This window comes from Rosa rugosa, chromosome 3 (genome assembly GCF_958449725.1).
Source record: "Rosa rugosa chromosome 3, drRosRugo1.1, whole genome shotgun sequence".
In the NCBI taxonomy this organism is placed as follows: Eukaryota; Viridiplantae; Streptophyta; class Magnoliopsida; order Rosales; family Rosaceae; genus Rosa; species Rosa rugosa.
This window is the reverse complement of record NC_084822.1, coordinates 33,256,966-33,262,672: the sequence shown is the minus strand read 5'-3', so window position 1 is coordinate 33,262,672 and position 5,707 is coordinate 33,256,966. Positions and strand designations below refer to the sequence as shown.

Sequence of the window (5,707 nt, the reverse complement as noted above, 5' to 3'; positions counted from 1 at the left end):
AATTCCTATAGTTGATTATCTATGTCATGAGAAAGAAGTTGACCATGTGAAACGTTAATAAGCAAACGATTTCCCATATTTTACTTTCCTTGAATATTTAATCTAAGTGAAAGCACCTAAATTAAACCTATTGAACATGCAATCATAGTCTAGAAAGCTAGCTACTCAAGAACATATTCAATGCATGAAGAACAAAGAAAGGATGTCAACCAAAGTGCACAACCTAGTATGAGAAAGCTCATCTATTTGCAATCCTCCTTAATTGATTTCGACTTTTGTCCAAAGCCTTTACTACTTATGATTTAGGGTCACAAAACTATTAGGTGAATTGTTTACCTAAATCTAGCTCCAATTACATGCATATATCCTAAGTTGACCACCAAAGAACACATACATATAAAAGTTTTCTGTAATCCAAAATCAATCAAGCAATCTCACATAAGCAACTTAGAAATCAACATAAAGAAATCACAACTTTATTTCAAAACATATAAACGGGCTTTAAACTTTGCCCTTAACGTCATGTTAACTAGAATTCAAAACTCTACGAATCAAACAAAGGAAAACAAAAGAAAGTATGAAATACACCGTGAAAGATGGATGACAAGCCTTGAGACGAAGAACTTGAAGATCCTTGAAAGCAAGCTGTCACGCCCCGAATTTTGAATAACCAATTCAAATCCGAAACATGAATAAACAATTAATACAAATAACGTTCTGAATTTTTTTCTCACAAACAAACACACCACTCGCCACTCAACACAAAAACTCGAAAACCTCGAGTTAATTATTACAATTCACTCTTACAAAGTAAAATTGCAAAGCTCTAAATGAGCATAACAAACCTCACAATATAATGCTGTAATTCACATAACACTACTCTAAGCAGCCCGATCACCGTCCTGGTTCTCCTGACCTGTAGGATTTCCCGCTACACAATTTGAATAGTGTACCGGGAGTTGCAACAACACAAAACCCGGTAAGCTTTTTACAGCCAGTATGAGTAAACAAGAAAGAACTGTTGATTTTAAATTACAATTCTTATAACTCAACAACACAACCAACAATCTCAACATCCACGACGCAAACGTCAAACCCATTCAATATCACCACTTTGGTCCTATCTCACAACACTATCACCACTTGGGTCCCATCCCATAACACGTTAGAGCTCTAACTGCCTCGTTACCTCTGACACCTTGGCCTAGGGTCAAGCAACGGCAAAAATACTTCGGTTAACACTATAACCGTCGCGCTTTGGACATCCCCGTCCTCAGCACCATATACTTCGGTTAATAATAAACCGTCGCGCTTTGGACATCCCCGTCCTCAGCACACAACTTCGGTTAATAATAAACCGTCGCACCTTGGACATCCCCGTCCTCAGTACACAAACACTCCGGTTATCCTTAACCGTCGAACTTCGGACACCTCATCCTCAGAACCCTACATTCTCTGACTCTATACATCCTCCAATGTAAATCATGAATATTAACAAGAACTCATCAATCATGTTCATCACATATAAATATGGTAAGTCACATGTCAATTTATAATAATTTAATCATCTCAATTTCACACTCTTCAATGTCACGCCATTCACATATAATCACGTAAATATATATATACGTAATTATCCGCTCAGGGATAATCACTAATACCAACTATAGTTCACACAAGAAAATCGTGAAATTCATTTTGTATAATTAAAATCATTTTACTTACCTATGGACCGTAATTGATCAAGTCCATATGATTTTAAAACAAATATTTATTCCATAAATATTTTCACGCAATTACGACAAAATAAGGTAATTAAATTTATTCGGTTCGTAATATGAACCACGTGAGGTTTACTCACCTCGATAATCCCGCTGCGTCTTCAATTCAGCTCAAAATACGATCCACAATCGTCCACCAACTCAAACCGTCAATAACCTAATCCAATAATGATCTTAACTTAGCCAACAACTCATAAATGTAATTAAACGACGATCCAACGGTCAGATCTGAATATAATGATGATCCAACGGTCGGATTCAAATTAAACGATGATCCAACGGTCGGATCTGAATTTAATGATGATCCAACGGTCGGATCCTCACGGATCGCCCTTAGGATCATCCTCCAAAATTATCACGAAGATCCAACGGTCAGATCTTCCTGAATCGCCCTTACTAACATCTCCACAAAATTATATGAAAATCCGACGGTCGGATTCTCACGAATCGCCTTCCGAATAACTATTTCTCAATTATACGAAGATCCAACGGTCGGATCTTCGCCCGTGACCTCACAAAGTCATCGGGACAGTCATACGATCAACATACTAAAATTTGAAGTAAAACCGATGGTCTGATCTTCACAGATCGTAAACCGAAGATAAAACGTAAAAACCGTAAATAGTAACGTAAAAACGTAAATCCACTATTTATCAACTTTTTCTAACATGACCATGTTATATATCAAAACGCTCGTAAGGATGCGTAGATCATCACCTAGATAATAAAAACTCAAAATATGGTCGAATACGCCGCCACAAGCGGCGGTCAGTGGGCGGTCAACGGCGGTCAACGCGGCGGTCAACCACCTCCGATGCAAAAGTCGTCAACTACAAACTTGTTCAAAATGACGAGTTGATCCACTTTCATAACTAGCATGAAGTCTGAAAACGAAAGGAAGTGGTCGGAAATTACCTAGAACAGTCGAGGTGGCCGGAAAATTTCCAGAATCCGGCGAAATTTGCAGAATCCGGCAAGGCTTGATTTCGACGTCAAAACTTCAATTTCAGGCTTCGATTCCTTCTAGAGAGTTGTTAAGAAACTCAAGACGAACGCATTGGTTCAAGAATCACAGAAAAATATGGTCTGTAGCTCGAGATATACCGATCGAAAGCTTCGGTGGTCGGAAAATTTGCAGAATTTTGCAGAATCCGGCGAGGGCTCCGATCGACGTAAAAACTTCAATTTCAGGCCTCGATGCCTTCTGGAAAGTTGTTCAGATCCTCACTCTGAGTTCACCAGTTCAAGAAACACTCAAAACAACATCCTGTAGCGCGAGATATGTCGATCGAAGCTTTGGTTTTCGATTTGATCGGGTCTGGCTTCCAGCCGCCACCACGAGTAGCGCCGCCGTGCAAGGCCACTTCTGGGAGCTTCAGGACGTTGAGGTGAGCTTGTGGATGGAGTTTGGTGAGGAGTGGTGAATGGTAACTTGAGATATCAAGCTTGAAATCAAAACGGGGGTAAACCGGCCTCGTGCTCCACCGCCGTGTACGGCCCACGAGACGGCGAAAGGCTGTTACCGGCAGCTGCGAAAGGAAGAGGCGAAGCTGTGGAACGTGGTCTGGGTCGATTCGAAGGCCTGTGGAGCGAGAACAAGCTTGGAGAAGGAATGCTCTGTTTTGGTTGCTGGTTTCGGCAGAGAGGGAGAGAGTGAGAGATTTTCTTTCTTTTCTTCTGGAGCTGGTACACCACCATCTATCAACATGTAGAGTAAAATACAACTAGTGTCGCACTACCTCTCTTAATGCTTGAAACACAAAGAGCACACCTCAATTTTTTTAAACAAAGTATTTGCCACTATAAATTTGTGATAAAACCAGAAAATTCAATAACTAGTAAGTGGAAGATGAGGTTATTACACAAGCAATCTTCTAGGGACGACACAAGGGTGGATGGCGGTTAGGATCTTGATATATTGCATGACTTCTTCTCTTCCTTGGTTGAGACGCAGAGCTTCTGAAGACTAGAGAATGGAGAGAATTTTTGGTGTGTAAAATTATTCTGAGGGGAGAGGTGTGTGTTGTTGTGTGGTTTTGGCTTCAAGAATTGCTGCTATTTATAGTGGAATCCTCCTCTCTTGTGATGCAATCATGACCAATCTTCTAGAGGTGATTTCTCATCCAAATTTCCTTGATTTTCTCATGACAGAGTCTTGAATTTTCTGATATCTTTTCCCCTTAATGACTCATGGTATATTCCTTAAATAGTGACCAGATACATCCCTTATTCCTCTCCTTTGAATTGCACTAATTTCTTCTTGCAAGATTTGTGCTCAAAACGAACTCCTATAATCAAGAAAAATTAGAAATTAATTGGAGTCTATAATTGATAAGAAATAAGATAATTAGGAATAAATATTGACTATGAACACTCCCCTTTTATTTCCACGAAATAAGAAGAATTTATGTGAATGAAAACTCCTTGATTTCCTCCTTATTTTTGTGCTTCATCTTATCCTTCATGTTTCCTTGATTTCATCACTCAAGAGTTCTCAATGGGATTGACTCCTAAATTCCCTCTTTAAAACAAGAAAATCAGAAATAGGAAAGTTCAAAGGAAGAAAGTTCTCTAAAACAAAATAAGAAATATTTCCTAAAATGAAAGAGGAAAGTTTCTAAAATGACTTATCATTCATTTACGCTCATTTATGCTCTTTTTACCTCTTCTCTCCGATGTACCTAGAAAATAGAAACTAAAATAAAAATGATTAAGTAAAGGAAATAACTAAGCAAAATATGGGGAGTTAAATATTAAAATGTCGCAGTAAAATACTCCTATCAGATAGTTCTGTGATTTCTTTGATCACTACTTCACTCTTTGCCGATGCACTCAGACATCGATGGAGGTATGGCTCACCCTTAAACAACGATATGCAACTGTTTCTGAGTTCCATAGTATGCAGTTGAAATCTAATTTGCAAGTAATTCGGAAAGGATCAGATTCTGTAGACAAATATTTGATGCGGTTTAAACATGTCAGAAATCAGTTAGTTGTTATTGGTGTTAGTATGTCAGATGAGGATATCAAAACATTGATTTTAGCTGGTCTTTCTACTGAATATGCTCATACAAGGTAAATTATCAGAAGCAAGAATTCTATAATTATGGAAGAAGTCAGGTCTTTATTGCTCTCTGCTGAATTTGAGATTGAGTTACAGAACAAGGCATTGTCTTTATCCTCTATGACTGGTACGGTTGCCCAAAATAGTATGAAATTACGACAAGGCTATACTTGCTCACCTACCGTGTCTAATGTTGGATATCACAGTGCATACTCTAATGCCTCCTTGAGCAATGGTTGTGTTCTACAAAATGGCAATGGAAGTTTTTCTCAACCCAATAATGGCTTCATTCAGCAAAATTGTGGCTCTCAGCAAAACAATGGTCTTCAACTAGCTAGTATTTCACTACATCAACCTAACGGATTCTCACAGCCGAATTTCACTACTTCTCAGGCAAACAGTGAAACTGTGCAGCAATTTAATTTTCAGCCAAATGATTGCTTTATGCCAAATGGAGTTGTATATAATGCTGTTGGGATTGGATATCATAATGCATGTGCTACTGGTGCTGTGGTGAGTGATAGAAAATATATGTCTGCTTCTAGCACGAAAGAAATGGAGAACAAGAAAGAGTTGCTTTCAATTGAGAAAGACAGATTGGCATCAGAAACTATAGAAGACACTATTGTTGGAGACCCACTGGATGCATACACGTCTGGGCTTTCATCTTTGCTAGTGCTTGATAAAACTGAGCAATTGCAAAAGGAACTGTCAGATCTCCAGGCCGAATATGATAGGAACTCTCAGAGCTGCAAGCAGAATATTTCAATAGATTTAAGATCTGACACAGTCAGGGAGAACTCTTTATCTGATGTGGTTGATGCTACTGCTTCTAATGAAGTCGAGGTGCCTAAATCTTTGG

The 5,707-nt window shown here is 38.7% G+C and overlaps 1 long non-coding RNA gene across 1 annotated transcript; it reads right to left on the bottom strand.

Moving 5' to 3' along the window:
• Positions 1–685: 685 nt before the first annotated feature.
• On the bottom strand, positions 686–3,637 carry LOC133740792 (uncharacterized). Its single transcript, XR_009861423.1, has 3 exons — positions 2,697–3,637; positions 1,862–1,938; positions 686–931 (listed from the first exon to the last, which is right to left on the bottom strand). It is a non-coding gene; the product is annotated as an uncharacterized LOC133740792 (long non-coding RNA).
• Between the last annotated feature and the right edge of the window lie 2,070 nt (positions 3,638–5,707).